We start from the raw sequence: 26210 nt of genomic DNA, 5'->3' as shown, positions 1-26210 counted from the left end.
TGGGAGAAGAATTGGAAGAAGTGCTGTTTATTTCAACAAACATTTACAAAACACATACTAGACATCAGGCACTTAACCTTTCCATTCATCTATTTATATTATCCATTATAAAAATATGAATTACAATGGCAGATATTTCTTATAAAATATCACTATTTTTGCCATGACTGTGGTCTTTTATATGAAATTTACCCTTTATGAAGCAAAAATTTATATTTAATATGCAAATTCCTGTTATAGTTCTCCTTCATATCTAAAGACCTCATTACTCTTTTGTTATTCTTCTATTTGAGAGTTGCAAATATATTAGGAAATTTATCTAATTAATAAATAACTTGAGAATTTAGGATAAGCAAATATTTGATTAATTTAATAATTTTTATTAGTTATTTTAATAATTTATTTTGACCCTCTTAGATTTTGTTTCTTGGCTAATTTGTTGTAATATGCTCTCTTTCTCTCCCAGGAAAATTTCTGAATATTGATGAGTGTTTTTTTTTAACTCTATGGGTCATAATAAATATTTTCTTCATAAAGAATTAATTATAGCATTAGCACATTTTGTGACAAATGGTGCCCTTCCTGAGGCTCATAGTACACATTACTCTGATATCTCAGTTCGTATAAGAAAGAGTATGCCTTATTCCATGGACATCGCGTGTCTTATAATAGCTCACAATTCTGTTTGTATTGGCCTTTAGGAAACTAAAAAATGAAATTAGTGCAAATCTTCTGTTACTTCACATCATAAATGTCTGTGCAAATTTTCTCAGCAAATTAAATTTTCTATTCTAGAGCTTCATCTAGCAGGCATTATTGATTGACCATGGGGATGATCTTGGTCTCTAGTCCCTCCAGTGGTCCAAATTCCCATCCTTAATGACATTGTGGTCTTTCTGGCATGGGAAGCCTTCACCCTAAATCATATTGTTAAACTAGCTAATGATCAAAGACCACAAGTAAAACAAAGACATGAAATTTCAAGGGCTTAGAGATTATCTCCTAGAAGCCAAGGACAAAGGCCAAATCTCTTTAGGAAAAAGAAAAATTATTTACCATATAATATTAAAGAGATAAATACTGCTTTTAGTAAAATTATTCAAAAAATAAGGTTTCCACACCCAGCCAAGATGGACTAATTGACATTGAATATCTTTTCCTGCTCAAAACAACTAAAAATTGGGTAAAATATATGAAAATATGATTTAAAAGTTATGATATATAAGGCAAGAAAGGGCAGTGAGCCTAAGGTATAGAGAACAAATGAGGTTAACCCTTTGATCTGTACGCTTTAGTGCCTAAGGAACTTCTTGGCTGTGTCACAGAGAGTAAAAGCACAGGCATAGCTTTACATTTTTCTTGGGTAGAAAAGAGAGCTGAAATCATGGCGAAGCCAAAACATTAAGGTGGCTAGAGCTCTCCAGCTACAGAAGAGACTCTTGCACAAATCAAGAGCTTTGGAGATCTGCGTAAAGAATTCTTTGAGTTTTCAGCTAAAAACTGTCTTGTGTCTGTGTTATTGTTCCCACCAAGTAGAGTGGGAAAACCTAATTCATTACTAAAATACTAAGAAGGGTGTTGCCTCAGTAGTAGAACAAAATAAGAACTTAATTAAATGCTTCTTTGATTCCTCATGAAATAACTTTGAAAGCAAGATTTAAAATAATCAAAATATTGTTAAGTAATTTTATTTTGTCCCAGAATAAATCACTATATTATAGAAATAAAATTTATTCAGCATAGAACAAAGTCAAAATCACCATGCATGTAAAGAAAAAAAGAAATAGAATTCATGAGAAAAGTCACTTACTCAAAAAATACCCCCAAATAATCCAGATTATAGAATTAGTAGACTAGTAAATTAAAATAGTCATTTTAAGTCTATGTTGTATATTCTAGAAGCTAGAAGAAATATTGAGAATGGTAAGTAGAAACACAAAACTTTTTAAAAAAGTGACATTAAACACTTGAGGTAAAAACAATGTCCAAGGTTAAAAAAAATAACACTGAGTATGATGAACAGTAAATAAGACACTGCAGAGAAAAATAAAAACTGATGAACTTGAAGACAAAACAATACAAATTGCTCCAAATCAAACACAGAAGGTAAAGACTGGAAAAAATAATTATAGCATTCTTGAAATGTGAGAAAACCTAAAGAAGCAAAGCATACAAATAAATGGAATACTCAAAAAGAGACAAAGGGCAGAGGAAAAATGTTTAAAATTGGTGTGAACATTTTCTAAATTTGATGAAATTGTAAACCCACACATCTAAGAAGTTCAGGAAACCCAAAGTAATGTAAAGAACACGGCACTAAACTACATCAGAATCAAATATCTTAAAACTATTTCTAAGAAATTTAAAAGCAATCAGAGTGGAAAAAAGATAAATTACATTGAAAGGTGTAAGAATAACAATGACAGCAGACGTCTGTTTGTAAACAATGTAAGGCAGAAGGCAGTAGAATACTAAGTTATGATAAAAACTATCTGTCAATCAAGAATTTATACTCAATGAAAATGACTTTCAAAAACAGTGATGAGGTACAGATTTGTTCAGTCATGCAAAAGCTAAAATAATTAATTAGCACTACACCTGCCCTACAAAAAACCTATACAAAAAAATGCAAATTTGATCATAAACAATGTAAAACATATACAACTTCTGGAAGAAAACATTGAAAAAACATCACTGTTTCTTGGTTAGAAAAGTACTTCTTAGAGATGATACTAAAACTACAATAAATAAAAGGAAGGAAATATGAAAAATTTGATGTAACCTAAATTAAATACTTCTTTTCAAAAGAAACTGTAAGAAGATAAAAAGATCGGTTGCACATTGGGAAAAAAATATTTACAAATAACATATAAGATAAAGAACTTACAATGTAGAATATATAAAGAGTCCTTAAACCCAAGAGAGAAAATGGTCAACCCAATTAAAAATAAGCAAAAGATTAAAACACATGCTTCATCAGAGACTCAGACTTCTGGTCAAGATGGAGACATAGACTGACACACTTTGTCTCCCTCTACAACTAAGAAGGATTACAGTAATGCAAAACTAAAAATAATAAGAAGTTCCTGAAAATAAAGCTACATGGAAGTCCAACATATGAAGTCATAAACAAGTGGTGCTCGTCTGGATGGGTAGGAAATGCGAGCCTGCAGCTGAGAGAGATTGAACTGTGCTGGAGGTGGTAGCCACCGTGGCGAATGGACTGAACCCTTCAGCTCGCAATTCCAACAGTGGAGAGGGCGGACCCCACTGGGAGGTGGCCCTGTTCACCAGCGGAGAGTAACAGCAGGAATCCATCTTGGACCCCCGCCCCCATGCAAATCGCCACAAGGTGGTGAGAAAGGTCACAAGGTTGTGATGAGCACACGGGCCTCCGCCCAATACAACACAGGAGGTGTGACAGTGCCCCGCCCAAGAGGGAAAGATAAAGAAAACAGTCAGAATGGCAGAATTAATGATTGAAATACCAATCACACAGCTAATGAAAAAACAAATAAAAGCCTTGACTGAGGAACAAATAGCGAATCTCTCAGAAGCTCAGTTTAGAGCCATAGTCATAAGACAGCTTACAGACCTAACAGCGGGGCTGAATCAAGACCAGGAAGGAATAGAGGCTAGCCCTGCTGAAATGAACAAAAATACATACAAGACAAGTGGTAAGGAAGGGAAAGCCATAGATCGAATCAACAAATCAGAACATAGGGAGGGAACAAACAGTCAACCAGTGCAGAAAGAGGAAACAAAAAGTGAGGAATATGAGGAGAGGCTCAGAAACCTCTGGGACAGCTATAAGAGAATGATCATTCGGGTTATCGGATTGCCAGAGAGTGAAGAAGAAGAATTAGAAATTGAAAAATTATGTGAAGAAATAATGAAGCAGAACTTCCCTAACTTGGGAAAGGAGGTGAACTTATAGGTCCAAGAAGCACAGAGAGTTCTGGATAGCCTGGACCCAGGGAGGACCACACCAAGACACATTATCATCAAAATGTCAAAAATTAAAGATAAAAAGAGAATCTTAAAAGCAGCAAGAGAGAAGAGAAGAATCATGTGCAAAGGGGTCCCAATTAGACTATCAGCGGATTTCTCAAAGGAGACTTTACAGGCAAGAAGGGACTGGCAAGAAATATTAAAAGTAATGAAAATCAAAAACCTACAACCACAATTACTCTATCCAGCAAAGCTCTCATTCAGGATAGAAGGGCAGAGAAAGTGTTTCCAGGACAAAGTAAGACTGAAGGAGTTTGTTAGGTCCAAACCACTGTTATATGAGATGTTAAAGGGACTTGTTTAGAAGAAGGAGGATCAGGACAATGAACATTAAAATGAAAACTGTATTACAACAACCAAAAGCAGAAGCTAGGGAACTGAGTCAAGGGCAAACTAAGTAGGCAACGAGAGTGGAAAAAGAATTATAGGTAAGGGGAGCATACTGGGGGGAGGTCAGCAAGTAGGGGGAGAGGGAGGGAGATGGTGCAGGAATTGGGAAGCATAGTGGGAGGGAGTGGAGTGGACTGGAAGATGTTGAAAAGAACTATATGCAGGACCAATGGGCATAGACTAAGGGGGGAGACAACTGGAGGGGGGGCAAGGGGGAAGGAAAATTGGGACAACTGTAACAGCATAATCAATAATAAAAAAAAGAAGATATATGAATAACAAATAAATACATTAAAAATGTTCAACATCATTGGACACTAAATAAATTAATATTAAAATCACAGTGAGATATACCAATATAGCTATGAAAATTTTTCCATTTTATTTTTTTCCACTTTTGATGTTTTATTGTTTGTGTTATTACAAACGTCCCATTTTCCCCTCTTCAATCCCCCCTCCACCCAACCCACCCCCAATTTCCATAGTCATTCCCACACTATTGTCCATGTTTATTGGACCTTCATGTATGACTAATCCTTTCACCCCTTTCACTCACTCTCCACCTCCCCTCTCCCCTTTTACAGCATTTAAAAAAATTGATCTTGTCAATTGCTTACTAAAATGTACAGTTACTGAAACTTTCATATGCTGCTGATGCAAAGGAAAAATTTTATAACTTCTTTGAAAATAAATTTAGCAATTTCTGAAAACTATGCAAAACTCTCAGGAATTTTACTACCAGGCAATTATCATAGAAAAGGGGAGTTTATCATAGAAAAAGGGAGTAAGTGTCCATACTATGAATGTTCATATCTGTTTTATTTTTAATAGCCAAAAGCTGAAACCAAATCAAATGTCCATCAGTAGGTAAATGAATAAACTATGTTTTCTCTATAAAATAGACTGCTAATCAGTAATAAAAAGGAAAGAACTTCAATAAGAATTGGCAAACTTTCGTACTGGACTAAATATGGTCTATGGTTTGTGTTTATATGATCCATAACCTAAGAATATTTCTCACATTTTTAAAGGTTACAAATAAACAAAAAAAGAAGAATATATAACAGAGATCATATATGTCCCACCAGGTTTAATTTATTTATTATATGGCTATTTGTTAAAAAAATAAAAAATAATAAAAAAATGCTGAACTTTGCACTATATCATGGGAGAATCTTAAAATAACTTTGCTTAAATAAGCCAGGGGTAAAATAATACATACTACATGATTCTGTGTGTATAAAAACCTAGAAAATGAAAACTAATTGATGGTGACAAAAAGTAAATCATTGGGTAGCAGGAAGGTAGGAATTGGGAGGAAGTGGAAAGGAGAGCCTGTAATAGGAAGTGAAGAGACATTTAGCATGATAAAAGGCATCCATTGTCTTGGTTATAGGGATTGTTTTTTGAGCTCTATATAAGTCAAAACATTAAATTGTGCACTTTATCTTGAGAAAACTCATTTTCTATTTTTATTTATTTAAAAAATATTTTTAATTTTTAAATTACAGTTGACATACATGCATACAGTGTACAACATTGTGCTTAGAACTTTATATAACTTATGAGATAATCACCCAAAGAAATCTAGTACTCCACTGACACCATAAGTCATTATAATAATATCACGGACTACATTTCCTATGTTGTACTTTACATCCCCTTGACTATTTTTTGTAACTTCCAATTTAATCCCTTCTTCTTTTTCACCCATCCCTCATACTCCCCTCCCATTTGGCAATCATCAAAATGTTCTCTCTGTGAGTTTGTTTCTGTTTTGTTTGTTCATTTTTTGTTTGTTTTTTAGATTTCACATATATGCAAAATTATATGGCATTTGCCTCTGACTTATTTAACTCAGCACAATAGTAAGTCCATCTATGTTGTTGCAGATGACAAGATTTCATTATTTTTCATAGTTGAGTTATATATATGCCATCTCTTCTTTATCCATTTGTTTATTGCTAGATAAAGGTGACTTCCCTATGCTGGCTATTATAATAATGCTGTGATGATATTGGGATACATATGTCTTTTCGAGTTAGTGTTTTGGATTTCTTTGGCTAAATATCCAAAAGTGGGATTGCTAAATTCTTCTATGTTTCTTTTAATAGCCTTTGTTTTAAAGTCTGTTTTGTTCAATATGAGTATTGCTACCACAGCTTTTGTTTGTTTGTTTTTGTTTTCATGAAATACCTTTTCTATCCCTTTTCTTTTAGTCTGTGTAGTTTTTTGATCTGAAGTAGGTATCTTGTAGGCAGAATATGTACAGGTCTTATTTTCTTATCCATTCAGCTATGCTATGTTTTTTGATTGAAGCATTTAATCCATTCATTTAAAGTAATTATTGGTAGGTATGTAGTTATTGCCATTTTATTATTCTCATTTTTATTTTCTTCTTCCTCCTCCTCCCCCTCTTCTCCCTTCTCTCCCTTCCCTTTCTTTCTCCTTCTCCTCCTCCTCCTCCTTCTTCTAGATAAGAGATGGTTTCTTCAACATTTCTTGTAATACTGGCTTATTGGGGATGAATTCCTTCAGCTTTTTCTTTTCTTGGAGAAAATTCTTAAAATTATTTTAAAATGGTAACTTTCATTTCCTGATCAATAATGGCAACAGCCACAAATAATTTTTCCTGTTTTGCCTTGTATTTTATCTGTATACCAGTTGAAATTTTTGTATTGGTTTAAAGTTGTCAAAGGTTATTTAAAAATAGTTTTTAACATAATAAAGAAGACAGGAAACGTACTCTAAAAGCATGCTCTGCTTTTATAGTATTTTTTTTAAAAAACACATGAGTTTCTATTCATCCTAAAGGTGCCTGAAAAAAAAAAAGATCAAGCCCATAAAAATAGTCTCTCATGTTTTATGGGCACAACAGAGATCAAGCCTAAACCACTGCTGAAAACTGAGCATGTGATGTGTGCTGAACCACTAGATTATTGTCAAAGAGGAGGGATAAAAATAAGAGAATTATTTGCTAACTCCCTTAAGAAATATTTTTAAAGTTCTGACATTTTATTTATGATGATTCCCTTATGATAGTTTAACAAGGCACAAAGAAAAATTCTAACATTAAAATGCTATCAACCATGGCTACTTTAGGCATTATATAATGTTACTTGCCACTCAATGTATTAAATATGCTTATAAGCTGAAAAGATTATACAATATAGAAAGAGAGGAACAGGGGTTGTACTTAATTGACTATCTTTATTGGTCAGATATTACTAAAAATCATGATAGAATATGGATGTCATATTTGAATAAGGCGCAATTGACATATTTGAACATCAGAAGTTATGTTTGCAACTCCAAAATGATATGTCCTAACACCAAAATTTTCAGACTGTTTATCAAGCATCCAAATACTCATATTTACTTACATATTAAATTTTTAGTTTCATATCACAAATAAGTAGCAGTATTCTAACAGAGTTGGAACATATTACCTTATTTATATAGTTAGTAAACTCCTGGCAGTGCCAATAAGTTTGTGGGAAAAAATGTCAAAGTAGCGGTCTTTAAATTTCAAACAGTAAGTAGTAGGAAGATATATAGACTAATAAACAGATTATTAAAGTAATATAAATAAATGGGATAACTTCAAAAAATACAAAGCCAAGAGATGCACCAGGGTGTTATGTGAGCATACTGGAAGAGCATGTAATCCATACTTAGGGAATAAAAAACATGGGACTTCTAAGATGCTAAGAGATAGATGAACAAGATTCAGTGAGAGGAAAAGTAGTAACACGTAAGATAAGAAGAAACAATATGTACATCCAGAGAAGAAAGTTGGTCTTATTTAAAATTTAAATTAAAAAAAATCAGTATTAATGGAGTATATTGAGAGTTGGTCAAAGATTAGGTTGGAGAACTAAGTAAGAATCAGTTCATAAAGGACAGGACATTTAAAACTATTTGATAATTTTAAAATTTACTTAAAAATATTGGGAGTCTTTGAAATCTTTCAGAAGCAGTGAAATTGTAACCAATAACTTAAACTTCATAGGACTTAATTACTTAATTGTCTACTTCCCTAGATTATGGTAAGAGCATTATTTTGAGTATTATAAATTTCTAAACTTTTATGAAAAAAACCTAACAAGCACATATTTTAAAAAAATTATCTCAAATCATTTTTAATAACAAATGTCTTTACTCTGTTTTCTGTAATTTTCCTGAAGAGGCTTATGCTATACTTTTCAAAATAAATATATATTTTATCTATACATATTTATAGTATTTGTATGTATTAATATACATAAAATAAATTTCAAACCCTGACATAGTAGAATAACAAAAAGAAGGAAAGTTGGATGTCAACATGCCTACCTTGAATTCTGTTACAAGAAACTCCTTGAAATACATTTGAAAACGATTATATATTATTTCCTTAACCTTTCTCTAAATCAAAATTTAGTTCTGACCTCATTTCGTTCTCCATTCCCTAAAGCACTCATCTCATGTCCTTTGATCTTGGAATAGTTATTAAACTATGTGTATATTAAACATTTATTGTAGACATGAAAGTGCTCTAAATACGATTATATGAAATTATAATCACACTTCACAGAAAGTTATACAAATGTAGAAATGCAAATATTCTGTTTGCTATTTCTTCTTGTTTTTCTCTTTCTAGTATAGACCCCTAATAAATATATAGATATAACCATGGCCAGTTTGTAAATGACATTGGGGAAGATATTAATCACATACTCAGTCATCAGTGCTGTTCTTGGAAGGATATATGCTCTAGCTCATAGGATATGACTTGACATTTTTTCTTAGTAGACAAAATGATATTCTAAAAGATTAAAAAATAATTTAATTGCAAGTAATTTATGGTGTTTGTGGGTTATGCCTACTTGTATAGTTCTCAAAACTAGAATATCTCATAGAATGTAATAATTTCCATATTAAATTCAATGATTTGGTCTGCACAAGCAGAGCAACATAAGCAAAGAACCTTAAAATCTGGAAAGATATGGGTGGGTTGAAGCTACTGGCAACACTGAGGCCATCTGGAGATCACTAATGACATAAAGTTTTGATGTTAATATTTTCCTGGGCCCCATACAAGTTGAGGAATCTCAGTAGAGATACTAAAACAAACAAACCAATCAATGAGCAACAAACAATTAAATATGGCTCTGGAAGGCAATCCCTTAATGGAAGGATGATAGGATCACTGGGGAAGGGTAAGGACGGGCTGTAAGAGGACATTGCCCAAGGCAATTGTAAACAGTCTAGGATAGGATTGGCTAAGAAGCTGAATGCCTCCAGAGCACATGGAATTATGGGCCAAAAGATTTAAAATAATAAGAATGCAGGGACTGGCTCTTCTTCCTTGAAGGACACTTGGATAATCATTTTGCAGCTGCCTGCATTTCCCATAGGATGGTTATTTGGATGGATTGTGGATGGAGAAGAAACTCTAGGCACGACCTTGGATTAGGCTGACCTGGTAGAGGGTGGCAGGGTTATTCTTCTTTCAGTGTTCTAGAGAGGACGGGCTCTGAGGCAGAAGCCTTCCATTCTTCTAAAATTGTGTAGATTTTGTGTCTTATATTGTTTTAGTTTATAAACTAACCCTATAGAAATAAGAATTAAAAACTAACAGGGGGAATGATAGGAGAACTCAGGTGTTAAAGAGTTTAACCTTATTTGATAAGGTTTAAGTTACTAATGCATGTAGAAAGCTGTCATTCCAAAGTTGTGTAGATTTTTAATAAAGACTCCTTTCATTTATCACCAAACCTTTGCCTCCAGAATTTTGCCTAGACAGTGGTGGCCAGCAGCAGGACCCCACTTGCTATTTGGTAACAATAGAAACACTTAAAATATTTTTAAAATAAAATAAATGTTTATTAATAGAATTGAAGTGACATTAATAGAGAAATTAATAATCAAGCTATAAAATATGACTAGGCAATTTGATGCAGATGTTCTGGGGGTCTGGGAAGTCAAAGGTCTGTAACTCCCTGTGGATTCTTGACATCTGACAGGAAAGAATTCAAATGCTAGCCAGCAGTGAATTAAGAGTGAAAGAGAGTTTATTAGTGAAGCAGTAAGACAAAGACAAAGCTACTTCACAAGCAGAGCAGCCCTTCCTGAGTGAGATTTACTTCTTTTATTGAGGCTCATTTAATCAAGGTGTAGGACATTCAATAAGGGGGAGGAATGTTCAGGATTTTTCTGGAAAAGGGCTAGAGGCTCTTGGAAGAGCCCTGGCAGTCATTTGTGTCCTTATATGAGCTTTTTGTTCCCCATTATGGTGGCTTGGGGTGTGTCATTTAGCATGCTAATGTATTACAATGAGTGCATAAAAAGGCTAAGGGTTACCTTAAGGTGAAATTAGTCATTATGTTGGATCAAGCTGATCTCTGCTGGTTAAAAGCCATAAATCCATTGGGGGTTGGTATTATTACTTCCTTGATAGTTCCTGTAGCCCTTATGAATTACAGCCATTCTACCACATACCCTATCTCAAAATTGTCATATAAAAATTACTGGTTCTACCTATAGGTGATACCAATCATGGAACCACACTGCAGTGGCAGCAGTGCAGGCACCTAAAACCCTGAGGGAAAAACATCTTTCTAGACAGAAGTGTAGGAAAAAAGAGACCCTGTGATCTCCCTGTGAAATTCTCATTATTTTTTTCTCTCATTTTTCTCATGGTTCTGGCTCACTGTCCTACCCCAGTCATGTGGTACTGCACTGAAAAACAGATGACCAATACCCTGAGAGAAATGTATTTTTCAATCCAGGGGACCAGGAAAAGCAGCCTCTAGGAGTCAGAGAATGTATGCAAACCAGAGCTCATAATTCAGTGTATAAACCAAAGCAAGTTTGGCTCACCCCTGAACTGTGCATAAAAAACAGGCCCAAAACAGCCTAGCTAGAGCTTTGAAACATAAGTTGACATTAGAACTATTGCCCAAGAAAAGAAACCTGAAAACAAAAGACTCACCAATATCAGAAGATTTTTATAAGATCCAGACTCTTTACAACTTACTAAAAATACCTGAGACACAATCCAAAATTAACCAACATACTAGGATCTGGGAAATTCTTAAAGAAAAAGATTATCAACAGATGCCAATGCTGAAATGTTCCAGATGTTGGAAATATCAGAGAAAACTTTAAAGCAACTATTATAACCATGTTTCATGAGGTAAAAGTATACCCTTAAAAAATGTAAGACAGAAATTCTCAGAAAAGAAATTGAAACTCAAAAATAACAAATGGAAATGTAATAAATATCTGTAATACCTTGATGCTGCAAGCTATGAAACAGTACACAGGAAAACTAAGAACACCTAAATAAATAAAGATATATATTGTATTCATGATTTGGAAGATTCAAGATGTTAAGATATCAATTCTCCCAAAACTGAAAATTTAAAAAACCTAGAATGGTCAATATAATTTCTTAAAATACCAAAATTGGAAGATTTTTAATAAATAATTTCAAGAATCACTTTAAAGCTACTGTATTCAACTGAACATGGCATTTTCAAAAAATTAGATGTTTAGATCAATGGGAAAAATTAGCAATTCAGAAATAGACTCACATGTTTGGTACTAAGAATGATATTTTTATATTAAAAACAACTTTAACTCTTACCTGATATCATAAATAAAAATTAATTTGAGATGTAAAATTGTGAAAGCTAAAACAGTAAAATTTCAGGAAGGAATCATAGAAAAAAATTAAAACCTTAGAATAGTCAAATACTTCTTATATAAGAAACACAGAACACACATAATTGATGAATTAAATTTTATAATAGTTAAAAACATTTGCTCTCTGAATATGTTTTTAACAAAACAAAGAAATGGGAAAAATAATTGCAACATAATATCTGTCAAAAAATTGTATCCAGGATATTAAAAAACTCCTGCAACTTAGTAATAATACAACCCAACTTAAATTATAAACAAATAATAAATAACCCAACTTAAAATTATGTTTAAACAAGGAGTTCACAAATAATATGTACAGATGGGAAAAGAGCACTTTAAAAGATGCTCAGCACAATTAGTCATCAGGAAAATGCAAATTTAAATCACAATAAGTATGTCTAAATACCTATTAGAATAACCAAATTGAGAAAAAGAAACCAAAAACAAACAAACAAAAAAACTGACAGTGAGAATTGTCTGTGAAGATGTGCAGTAACAGGAACTCTCATACACATCAGGGGGAAGACAAAATGAAATAATCACTTTGGTAAAGTTCTTTGTTAGAATATAAAGTTAAGCATACACCTACCATACATTCCAGTCTTTCCATTTCTAGTTACTTCCTCAGAGTGATTTGTTGAGCATTTTTCTCCCAGCATTAATACAAGATCTATAATATCTTTGCTAAGATATAAACTGCAGAGTTTAGAATAAGTATTAGAAGACCATACCAAGCCTTTTGACATTTTCTTCAATAAATATATATTTTAATTAATTTTAAAATATGATATTTTATAACATTTTTGGTTCAGAAATTTTCTTTTGACTTAAAAGTTTTGAAAAACATTTTATATAATAAAGTTTGTAAAACAATATGTGATATAAGGACATAAGAAACTTATTTTTCACTTAGCATTTTATCCTTAAAATACACATTAACTTATATTTATAGTATTTCTTATAGTGTTGAATATTTTAGAATATATGAGATAAATAATCAATAAAAGTGTCTTTATAATATTAATATTTGAGAACAAAATAAGTGTTTATCAAAACTTTTTTCAAAACTTTAATATCCTACAAGTTAAATATTCTCTTGTTATCTTAGGTACTTTCTTTGCCTCACTAGCTGTTTTTTTTTTTTATTTTTTAAAGCAAAGTTTTCATATGAACAATTTCTAATATACCTCCCAGATATTCTGCATCTTGTTAAAAATTCATGCCAGCAAGCATACAAGAAGGTCAGAAAATGCCTTTGAATTTATGCCATGGTCTTTTCCATAATTCATCCAAGTTTTAAAAGGGAAATTCCTCATTAAGTAGAGGACTTACTGCTTATTAATTTATATGATTAAGCAAGGGACATGACTAATTCATTTATTAAATATCAAAGACCATGTTTTCACCACTTGTCCTTGCTTATTGATTAATTGCCTTAAGCCAATATAGATGAAGGCTAGGTGGTGGGGAATCAAGTGACTGAGGTAAGTTTCTGATATCAGATTTTAATGTAATGAATGATGGCACTTCTTTACATTCCTGTGAAAAATACAGATGCCATAATACAAAATGAGTTTTCTTGTTTAAGTGCAGATTTTTCAATACTTGAGGAATGTGATGTAATCACTTAGCTATAATGGAGGTGATTTACACAAGTGGAGGAAATGGATGTAGTAGAAGTAGTAATAGACTATGAAATTCCAGGTGCAAAGCTCCAGATTTAACACATTCCTCATGGAAACAGGTAATGCATCACAACATATTGCTAAATGAAGGTTAACTGGAGCTAATAGTAGTTCAGGGTGAAACCAAAAAAGTCAGCATTCATGCTGCCTGTTGCCACCAGGTCTTTATGGGCGCACTTTAGTCAGATGCTGGCAATCTGAAAAGATGGCAGGTTATGTACCCTCAAAAACTGTCTTAACATTTCATCTCAAGCTGATGTTTTTATAAGGAAAAGAAAGGGTACGTAAGGAGTTTGGAAAAGAAGGTTAACTGGAAAGAATTGTAGTCTGGAGGCATTTTCTTAGTTCTTCTTTATCTGTTAATCAACAATTTTTTATCTGTATCACTGACTTCCCTCTCTAGAACACAATGCCTCAGATACCATCTCCATCACTAGGAGATCCCCTGAGGCTCAAAGGTTGAATAAGTGGACCTCTTGGAGTAGTAGGTCATGCATTACAGTTTCTGGAATAACAGCTTTCCACATGCATTAATTACTTAAGCCTATCAACTACAATTGAAGCTAAAATCCATAACTCTTGAGTTTCCCTATAAAGGGGATAAGAGGGTGTAGGAAAAATGGAGTCAGTCAGGCTCCCCCACCCGGATGTCAGGGCATGAACAGCTTAGAGATACTAGTTAGAGACTTGCATGTGCAAAGCACTCGCTGTTATGTAACCAATGATGTCATACTCTGGCACACAGCTGGCTTTGTCTATGCTTAGTATATAGGGGGACAGGACTTTCTTCTTGCATGGATCGCCCCAGCCCATGAAATAAAGGCATGTCAGACGTTCCCACAGTTCCACATATTTTCTTCTGTCTGCCCGAATCCCGATTGAACCTGCCTGGCCTCAGACGTTTGCAAAACAGAGGGTAAAGTAGAGGAGGGAACGTTTTTTGGTCAAATCAGATTGCAAAATATTTGGTAAAACATTAAGAGATAGAGAGATGATAAATAGATATGTACAGATATATGCTTATGCACACATACATATTTCCTTCCTGGCTGGTTGGCAGAATGTGTGTTTATATTTGTTTTTGTTTGTCTATTTTATCTGTGTTTATAAGTTAGGATACTTTCATTGAAAGCTAGAGAAAGAAATTGCTTAAATTAAGCAGAATTGGAATATAGTTGAAGTATATGCTATAGCTCACAGAATTCACAAGGATGAAGAATAGACTTGGAAAATACAGAAGCCAGGATCTGGTAATAAGAATAGCCAAGTGCTGGAAACAGCCTAAGTGCCCATCAGTAGATGAGTGGATCAAAAAACTGTGATACATTTATACAATGGAAAACTACTTAGCAGAAAGAAAGAAGAACCTCCTGCCTTTCACGACAGCATGGATGGAACTGGAGAGTATTATGCTAAGTGAAATAAGCCAGTTGGTGAAATACAAATACCATATGATCTCACCTATAACAGGAACTTAATGAACAAACAAACAAACAAATGAGAAAAATAGAACCAGAGGTATGGAAACAAGGAACAGACTGACAGTGATCAGAGGGAAAGGAAGAGGGGGAGAACGGACAAAGAGGGGAAGGGTCTAGTCAAGAAACTGTATGAATGACCCATGGATGTGGACGACAGGGCAAGGATTGACTGTGGGAGAGAGGACGGGGAGGTGGAGCAGTGGAGAGCAAAGGGGGAAAAATTGGGACAACTGTAACAGAGCAACAATTAAAAAAAAAAAAGAAATTAGAAAATTTATCAAAAATTCCGTCAGGTAACTGCCATGAAATTCCCATAAGCTCCCACTGCCTTTTGGTTGTTTCTGCCCTTGGGTTATTCAGGTCAAGATTTAAACCCATCGGATATGAATTTCACTTAGAATTTGAGATACAAATCCACCCATTATATTGCTCATTTTATTTATAATTCTAATTGTTTCAGGGCTGCACATTATAGATTATAGAGTAGTAACTGGAGGAAAGAGAGCAAAGTGTTAATAATGTAGAAAGCCAAAGAAGGATTTTATTATTGTGGATATATAAAAAATTATTTTAGTATTTGTTTTCTCATTCATTTACTAAAATAATATATCATGAATATCTACTGAGAGGTACAAATAATTTTAAATACTTAAATATCACTATTCTGTTTAGGGTGGTGGCATAAATATCACTGGCAAAATACTTTGGCTAAATGAGTATTTATTAAACTAACAGGAAAGTCATCTCCTATAACTAAGTGTAAAAATTGTTATGGTTTTTGCCATATATTTCTGTTCACCTGATTTACTAGCCTTTAAGAATATGCAGAATTAAATATGTGCAACTGACATCTCTGTAAATATTATGGTTAATTCATTTTATAATCATATCTCAGGCATTTTTTGAGTGCCGGATGATTTAAATTCTGATGTGAGATATAGATCTTTCACTCATTTAATTTGATTATAGTCAGGAGGTCCTGAGCCATGGACAGAACATCTATTTCCTACTTAGTTTACTAAGGCAATATTTATATATAGTTATCTACAATTCAAAAGATTTTAAAAGGGAAATGACAAAGTGTATTTCTCTTTCACAGGATGTTTATATATTTCAAAAAATAAATGGAAGTCATTAAGAAGTTATTTTCAACAATCTTATATTTCATTCATTCAAAGAAAGAACATGCTTAAGGCCATAATTTCTAAAGCTAGTCTTATTACAGACTATTATGTTCTAATAGAATTTAAAGCATTCTCTCAGCTGTCAAATATGAACTTGCAAGATTGCATAAGGTGTTCTTTTTACCTTTTATATACACAAATACACAACTTCTAGTTGATGTTCAATCGTTAAGACTGAATTGCTTATGATTTGAAAATTGATAATATGTTACATTTTTACTACAAACCAGAAAAATATACTTCTACAATTTTACACTCTTTGACCATTTGAAATAAAATCCAGAAGGAGGATGGTAATAAATATATAAATTGGGAACTATTTTCTTCAAGAAAAATACTACTGCCATATTAGAAAATGATTAAAAATGCCTACTTGTAATTTCATTTCTGATATTAAGTAATATCATAATCTTTAACAAATTTCTTAATTCTTTGAACAGTGTATTAAATAAATGTTAGAACTAGAAGGAAGCTAGTGGGAAACATTGTCCAAATGGTCACCACACTGCCAGCAATCAATTTTAACTATTTCTCAAATGAAGTCACTCTTCTTTTGGTTGAAAACTTCCAACAATAAGAGAGGTCCCTAATAACAGGCTACTCACTGCATATGAAATTTGGAGCTTGATTTGAGGTTAGATCTTAGCCTAACAAAAATTTTCTTATAGTTATGTTCACTTCATTCACCTAAAAATCCATCAGACATCCTCTGGCACTACGTCCCTGTAAATATTCAATGATGCTTGTCATAGACTACTTTCCTGGAATCTTCACACAGTTCATTTTCCAGGTTAAAAATTTCTGGCTCATTCAATTATTTTTTTATATTACCACAATTCAGAATATTTCCTTGTCTTCTTCATTCTTCTTTAGGTATACTCCTGTTTAATAAAACCTTTAAAAAAGTGACGTCCAGAATCCCAAATTCAGTATGATTTGAGCAGAGTGAGGGTAACACATATTTTGTTATGGTGACTACTCTTTCAATGCAGGTAAACTTACATTAGGGAGGGTTGTTCTGTTTCAATAGCCATAACACTTTGACAGTTCACATTGAACATGAAACTGCTAAATTCCTACATCTTTTAACACATAAATGGCTAAGCCCTAAGATCATTATTCTATACTTTCATAGACAAATTTTTTATTTAAATGCCAGTTTGTTAATTTTCCTCTATTAAACATTACCATTATCATTCTAGTGTAAGTTTATTTTAAAAGTATACTTTTGGAATATTAAATATTATACATTGTTCCAAATATCATGTCACCATAATTTTATGCCAGACTCCTAGTATTAAGATTCAACTGTCAAAATAGGGGGTTAAACTCTATAGGACACATCACATGCACACACATATATACACAGGTACCTTTAGATATACTTTGGTTATTAGTTATTAGTTTAAACAGAAATCAAACTCTTATTATCATGTAGCACTCTTTCATTTTTTAGTCTTTCTGCAATATCATCAAGAGTTGTTAAATGCTTTGCTGAAATCAGCATTCAACATGTCTATGATCTTTCCTTGATTATTAGTCTACAAATTGTATCAGAAAATAAAATGAAATTGAATGTTAGTATTAAGTAATTGATTTCCCAAGTGCCCTCAATCAATTTGCTAAATAATCTCCATTGTGTGCTGTTCTTGAAGCAGGTTTCTTAAACTTGGTGGTACATTAGTATCACCTCAGAGCTTGGAGAACATACTGATGCCCAGGCCCCACCAGGTCACCTGAATCTGAATCTCTGCTAGGTGGACCTTGAGCATTAGTATTTCTTAAAAATTCCTCAGTAATTTGAGTAGATTCTAGGGCCTATTTGCCCAAAAGAAGGCATAATACCTCTAGTTGTTCAATTTGACTTTAGCTGAATTTCAGATTATTTATGTGGTGCACTGACATATGATTATTATTACTTTTTCTATAATATTTTTTATCCTCACCTGAGGAGATTTTTTGTTTTCATTGCTTTTAGAGAGGGAAGAAGGGAGAGAAGAAGGGAAAGAGACAGAAACATTGATGTGATAAGCATTGATTGGTTGCCTCACCTGGACTGGGGATCCAGCCACAACTCAGTTATGTGTCCTGGCGGGGAATGAAACTTGTGACCCTTGGGTTATGGGACAAAGCTCCTACTAACTGAGCCACACCGGCCAGGGCTAAATGATTATTAATTGAATCATCAAATGATATTAATTAAACCATACCAAACCATTAAATTTCAATTATAAAATTATATTCCATCAAGTAGGATGCCTCAGTTGTGCATTAACATTTATTTGACACTTTTTAGTAACACTTGCTAATAGCCCTACTTTCAACAAGAGAGAAAATTTCAGAATTGGAGTTTTGGCAGGCAAAAGAAACTAGCAAAATATTTAAACACAATTATGTGTTTATTACATTCATAATAATATTTCTACATGACATTTGTTTTCTAGTTATAGAAGTAATCAAGGTTTTCTTTTTAAGACAAATATGGATAGCAGAAATAGCTCAAGTCCTGAGAGTTATATAACAGACTGACAGTTGGGAAATAGTCTAGTTTCTAAAATCTATCTATGTATCTATTTTTATTTTAGAAATATTGGGATGATATTTTTCAGGTATTCTATTTTAGGTTTTCTCAAAATTGCATTTTGAGTACTTCTGAAGTAGTACTTAGTAAACTTGAAAGTTATTCTTCATCTAGGTCCTGAGATAAAGCTTTTGAAAAGTCTGGTTCTTCTTAGCATCTGGTCACCTATGTTGATTTTCAATGTCTTTGGTCATCTGATTTTAGCTCACAAACCAAATGTTGATTCTAGTTTTGTCCCAATTCAATGAACTTCTTAATTGTTTGATTAAAAAAAGAAAAAGCTACTGTTTGTCCCACACTTAATATCATAAGCATTTACTAAGTGCTTTAATTTTATGATTACATCTAATACCCATAAAAATACTGAAGTAGATATTATTTTCATCCCCATTTTATGGGTAAAAACACAAAATTAGGCTCAGAAAATCAGCTAGTTGTTGTTAGATTTAGAATTTGAGTCCTACTTTGTTATTCTGTAACTTCAACTCATACTAGTGCTGCTTCCACCTCAATAATAAAAAAAATAGTGTAACTGAATCAGTACTAGCTAGCTACCACAGACCTGCTAGATCCAAGTCTGGCATTTTTTAAACTATATACATTGCTTTTCAAATTCAACAGAGAACTTTACATATAGATAACCAAGAGGATTTGTTTTTGATGGTTCCCCTTTTATTCTCATTATAGTAATTTCTGATTTGTTTTTGTGTGTAATCTAACATATTCATGAAGCTATGTTGTTACCTAAAGCAAAGTTTCTCAACTTCAATTCTATTGACATTTTGTGCTGGCCAATTGTTTGTTGGGAATGAGGGCCTATCCTGTGCATTGTAGAATGTTTAGCATCATTTCTGGCTTCTTTTATTTATTTATTTTTTTGATATTTTTTATTGATTATGTTGTTACAATAGTTCCAATGTTTTTCTCCCTTTGCTCCCCCATTTCTGGCTCCTACTCACTAGATTCCGCTAGTATCCCAAAAGCGTGACAACCAAAAATGTCTTCAGACCTTGAGAATGTAGGGAGAAGAGGAGGGGCAAATTTGGCCCTGGATGAGAACCACTGTTTTATAGATTTAGGTAATAAGTTTACACCTTTTTATGTTTCCTTAAAGCTATTTTCTGTACTTCTAAATCCTAAGTTACAGCGTCAACAACATTCTGTTCTTTGGCAGTTACAGACTTTTAGAAGGCATAGGAAACTTTTTTTAATGTTATTATTTATCATATCCCTTCCTCTAAATTTTTCCCCTTATGAAGTAGTATTATATTTACATTAATAAAGATCCTCTAGTACCTTTCTTAAATAATTTAAGGGAATTATTATCAAGTCAAAAGAATTCAAGGATTTATCATATATTGAGCTTCATTAAAATGGAATTCCTAGACAAACCCTGTTACTCAGACACCTTGCCACCTTGTATATTTTGTAATTTTTGGTAGGAAATCATTGTGGTTGGTCAGGCAGATGTTCTATATTTACAAAACAAAATGTTCTCCACCCCCAACCAAATGCTTTTCCCCTTTAAGTGAATTTACAAATAGTTATCCATAATATTCACATAAAAATATCTACTTTTCCTCTCTTACTAGGATTGCTACTCCTAAGCATGGTATAGCTTTCATTATAGCAATTTAGATCAATACCCTGTCCCATATTTGTCTTCTTCATGTTACAATTTTATTTCATGTTATTTTTTCGATTTTGAGAATGCTTTTATTAAAGCTAGGGGGAGTGAAATAGAAAGGGCTTAGGACAGAAGAAGCAACAGGGGAGAGCCTAGGCTGGGCTGCTTTGGTTTACTGAGAAGTCAGAGAAAAGGGGAACTTAGAGATAGATTCAGGAGGTTAGCCCGGGATGAGCTGCTACTGCCTATTGCTCTCCTGTTTGCAAGTGTCATGGGTACCGTAAGAATTTAGGAGATGTATGCCTGAGAGGGAGTAAAGTCATGGGCGTGCTCCCAGCAGGGAGAGAGCCTCATGATAAGATTTTATAAATTTTGTTAACTTTATTTTTATTGTTGACATTATTACAGATGTCCCCATTTCCCCTACTTTGCCCACCTTCCCTCAACCCCCTTCTTCCCCTTTCCCTCTGGCCATCACCACACTTGTGTCTGTGTCTATGGCTTATACATATATGTTTTTTGGCTAAGATTTTATATTTATCTCATTATACTTACTGCATTGCTATATAGAAATATAAAGGCATTAAGTTGCATTCTAAATACACAGCATGTTTTCCTTAAAAATAGTAGGAAACTACACCACTGTTTTTCTTTTCTGTATTTTACTTGATACACATTATATTGCTTGTTATTGAGACTTCTTCATGGCATTCACTTTCTCTCCTGAGATTTAAGAATTTTCTTGATGTAACAGACTGAAAGATATGCTCTCTCTAGACCCATGAGATATATTTTGTTGCTTCAACAGCTAGTAATTTTGTTAGACTAATTATGGCCAAAAAAACTAAATCCTGTTCTTTGATGCCATTTATGCAACCAGCTGTTCATTTCACATATCTTCTTTTCTCTTCCAAAGGTATGACCTTCAAATGAGGATTAAAGATGAAAACACCACCTGGACTACATGCCTATTAGTTTCACACATAATACTTGAAAACCAGTAGTGACAGACTCAAGGTTTTAAGCTCCAGTATTATCCTCAGGTGTTTTAGCTCAACTGGGTGAAAGGTTAATGAGGTTCTTTCTATTCTTTGGGGAAATCTCTTGCATATATCTTAGTCATACTTTCCAAGAAAATAATAACCCATCCCCCAATTAACTGATTAGCCCAGAGTCCTGTGCCCCTGAAGGGAAATCACCAAGCTCTATATTTTATTATTCTCACAAGTATTTTTCAAACCTGGCCAAACTTCTGTATTGTTATATGAAATATGGATTATTATGCATTCAGAAAATCCAGATTTATTTTTGGTAGAAAAATCTTCAGGTGCTACAGTGTTTCATTGATTAAGAAGGAGGTATCTTCTGTTAATTTTTCTTTCTTTTTTTTTTTTTTTTACTTTGCCGATATTTTGACACTGGTCTCTCTCCACCTACTGAGTAGCTTTTTTCTCAAAGCATAGCTCCTTGGATAATTTTCCTATCCTCTCACAATTAGCTAACCCTAAGTTTAACAGTGTTAACTTTAATTTCAAGTAGTTTCCAATTTACATTTGTAACACTTCATATTGGAGAGTTTCTCACATAGTAAGAAAAAGTTAACATGTGGCCAACAGGTGTTTGGAAATGATTCTGTTACCAAACTAAAGGGGTTCATTTGCCTGCAGGTATCAAAGCCCAGTCAAATGGTAACAGGAGTGTGCAGCCAAGGAAGTAAAGGTTACTAGTTAAGATAATGGCACCATGCCCAGTGTCACTGGTGAGCTCCTGCTCAAAGACCTGGCATTCCAATAGCCCACACAGAGACAAATCATATACAGAAAAATATTAAACATGGCAATTAAGGGAGTTGGGGCCCTGGGCTTTACTGATCTATTGAGACCAGGGTAAGAAGTACTTAATCTTTGTATCAGGTCCTGATTTCAACCATGGCATGATTCTATCTAGTTTACTGAGGGTGTGAGCCCTGGCTGGTTTGGCTCAGTGGATTGAGCGTCGGCCTGCGAGCTAAGTGTCACTGGTTCGATCTTCCAGTCAGGGCACATCAGAGAAGGAAAACTCTGACTCCAAAAAACCTCCGCTGCCTTGCGGCATACCTCTTCAGGGGAAAGGCTAAGGGAGTAAACCCCGACAGAAAATCCGGAGCCGGAGTCCCTAAGGCGGTTTGACGTTGCAGTCAACACCGGCAACTCCTGCGGCGCACCTGAAGCCAAGCTGTATTGACTCCGTCTTTCCCTTGGACCCTTCAGCTGCGAAGAGAGGGGGGCTCTGCTGCATGGGCAACAGCAGACCCTCCATATCACCCTGCCCAGGCTCTGTAGCTTCAGCTTCACTGGAGAGGACACTCCAGCGTCATCGTAAGATGTCGATTCAACACGGGAGGAGACAGATACCATGTCACTCCGGAGTCGGACTGCACAGCCATTCTCGGCGGTGCAGATAGACTCTTAAGAAGCTACACCATCGTCTCTCGAGACGGACGGCTGCCGACGACAACGACTGAGGGTGTGGTGGCGTGGTTCTGATTGATGAGCCTGGGGCTGAAATACAACTGAAGTCAAGATGTTATCTTTAGTTTGATGATTTGTTTTTGTAATCAGCTGACCTGAGAGGCTTTGTTCTTAGGACAGTTTGTTGCTGACCAGAATCTGATGACCTAAGGGTTTAATGATTAAGGAAGGGAGTGGAAGGACAGGAAGGGGCAAGGGTCATGCTAATGAAGTGGAGTTTCTGACTGATTAAAATATCTTACTGCTTTTTACTTCCATTCCTTACAGCTCCTCAAAGAAGCATTTCTTATTTCACTCATTCTGACTTTCATCCATGCATCCCATACATTTTTGGAGTGATTACTATGTATGTATACATCACTGTTCTAAATTCTGAGGATTTGGCTGATAATTATGACAAGGATACTTCTCTCTGGGTGCTTTAGTGTAAAGAGAAGGCAGATAGAGGGTGAAATACAATTAAATACCTAGCATAATTTCACACACTGATGGAAGCTATGTAGAAAATGAAATAGGGTGATGTGTGGTAGAAAAGTAGCAGGGTACCAGAGTGCTTGGGAATGCTGCCTTGAATATAATTTGGCTAGTCCAGTCTTTTTGACGACCTCTACAAATGTACAGTTATCCCCCGCATAACACAGTACTTCAGTAACATGGCTTCGCTCTAATATATGATTGTAGAAGATATTCAAGAACTGCTGGTAGAAGAAGAAACTGATAAAGCAGTTTTGGTGGAAATGACATCTGGAATGTGCCAAGATAACTTAGGGGATGATAGCACTGATGAAAATGAAGAAGTTAAACAGTTTATGCTAAAAAATGTAAAGAAGTGCCTAGACTTAGCCGAACAGTTAGAATCATATTTCTTAAATGAAGATCCTTGCACTGAAAGGAGCACAAAGTTTAAGAGAGAACTTCAAAAATGCTCAGCACCATATAACGAAATTTATAAAGATCTCTCAGCTAAAAGCAAGCAACCTAAAATAACAGATTTTTTGCAAAAAGTAGAGCATAGAAATGAAGATAATGCTGAAGAAATTTTAGAGGGTGAGGTATCTTGTCAAAAAGAAAATGCATTCAGCAAATGGAGCTTAGTAGTGATGATGAAGAAAACTTTACTTAATTCGTATTAATATGTAATACTTTTAATGGAAATTACTTTAATAAAGATATTGCTCTTAATTGTAAAAATATAATAGTATGCTTTTAAAATTTTTGGAACCTAACCCCCCTTTTTGTACCAGTCCTTTGTTTCATATAACACAGATTCGCATAACACGGCATTTGTTAGATGCCTAACAACCGTGTTATATAGGGGTTACCTGTATTAACATGTGAGTCAATAGTGTGCCTTATTCGGGAATAGCCACATCTCTGTGAATAGCAGCAAATAAGTTTAGAACTTCAAATCTAAACTGAATGTGTTGTTTATTTGCTTACTACTCCTAAGACCTATTTCGGATTTTGGAAGAGATATAAAATTCATACAAATCTAGAAATACAAGTAAATATACCAATCATTAGGAAAATAAACTTAGGTATCAGGAAAAAAGAAGTTGATCTCAAGTAGCTACATACTAGTTGTGGGTTTGGAAAAATTTCCTTAATTCTTGAAGCTTCAATTTCCTCACTGATAAATTAGAGCAATCCTTGGTATGCCATAAATTTAGAATGAGGGTAAAATGTATATGTAACCTAAAACGTAGTGCCTAGTAAAATATATGATAGGCAAAATACAGGGGTGGGGAAAAGTAGGTTTTCAGTTGTTCTCATGGAAAATAATATAATAATTAATAAGTAATAATACAAGAATAAACTCTGTTTTCATACTCTTTACTGTAAACCTCCTTTCTGCACCCGTGTGTGGGTTATCTCTTATTTTTATACACTTTTGTTATGTTACTACCTTGGTCTAAAAAAATATTTAGGACAGAAATATTAATATGTGGTAACAGCAGCTTGATTTTCTAGCAGAGTCCCAGATTCATAATTTTTATTTCACTTATAAGCTATCAAATCTGGCTTAGTTTCTCTTGGTTTTCTGTTTGAAAAAATATGACCAAATTATAGATACTCCAAATACATTGTACTCTGTATATTGATAAATAGGCCTTGCTTTTCCTGCTTTTTTGGCTGACAGTACCATCTTCTCTACAGATGATTTAGAGGCCAGATGCACAGCAATTTGAGATGTAGATGCCCCCTCCTGTGAAGCAATTATTGCCCTAGAGGCTCTTATGCTGTCTGGTTATAATTTTGTTATAAAGCAAACAAACTTTTTACTGTGGAATATAAATCAACCTGTAGCTACAGATCATTAAGGATGCAAATTTGCATAACCATATTGGTAGACATGTTGTAATGGTCTGCATTGTAGCCTTAGTGGCAACAAATAAAGTCTAGGATTTTCTCCAACCACATTCATTATTAATGGAAGCTTATTTGCCAGTCCCTATTCTATGTTCTTGTTGCCCAAAATTCAGAAAAAAAAATTTAGGAAAATGTTTTAAGACTTGAGCCAAGGTAACTCGATTAAAATATTTAAAATACTAAATAAGGAGTCTTAGAAATAATGTGCTAATAAAAAATACATTTTTAGAGTTTTAGGTTAAAAAGAATTTGGTATTGAGAACAGATGAACATGAGTTTGAGGTGAAAATGATGGTTTGGCCACATAATACCTATTCACATCTTATCCCTAAAAATAGAAATATGGGCTAAAAAGATTTTGATTATCATTTTACCTAACGACCTAAAAACAAAGTAATGTGTGCTAAATTTCGTAACACCTTTAAATATATCATCAACTTTAATTACTGTTTTAACTAAACTATTATATATTTTAAAGGAAAAGAGGTAGTCTTGGTTTTCCTTTAACCTTTGGATAAACAGAGAGATCACTGAAGGAAAAAATGCAAGTAAATTTTAATTTTTAAAACAGTCCATATTTGTGAAATATCAAATTAAATTGAAGGTAGAAGAAGACTTTGAAATTATAGGTTAGACAGGTGAACACAAGAATTTATTTTTAAATGCAGCATATAATAAT

General features: G+C 33.8%; 1 long non-coding RNA gene across 1 annotated transcript in view; it reads left to right on the top strand.

The window, feature by feature from the left end:
- LOC150020899 (uncharacterized) overlaps positions 1-21611 on the top strand; it is a 324472-nt gene extending 302861 nt beyond the window's left edge. Inside the window, exon 4 of the long non-coding RNA XR_016511149.1 lies at positions 21568-21611. This is a non-coding gene — a long non-coding RNA (uncharacterized LOC150020899). The remainder of the gene's footprint in view (positions 1-21567) is intronic.
- Positions 21612-26210: the final 4599 nt, after the last annotated feature.

This window comes from Furipterus horrens, unplaced genomic scaffold (genome assembly GCF_987537825.1).
Source record: "Furipterus horrens unplaced genomic scaffold, mFurHor1.1.pri manual_scaffold_1, whole genome shotgun sequence".
Lineage (NCBI taxonomy): Eukaryota > Metazoa > Chordata > Mammalia > Chiroptera > Furipteridae > Furipterus > Furipterus horrens.
The sequence above is the reverse complement of the archived record's forward strand: the minus strand, read 5'-3'. Positions and strand labels throughout refer to the sequence as shown.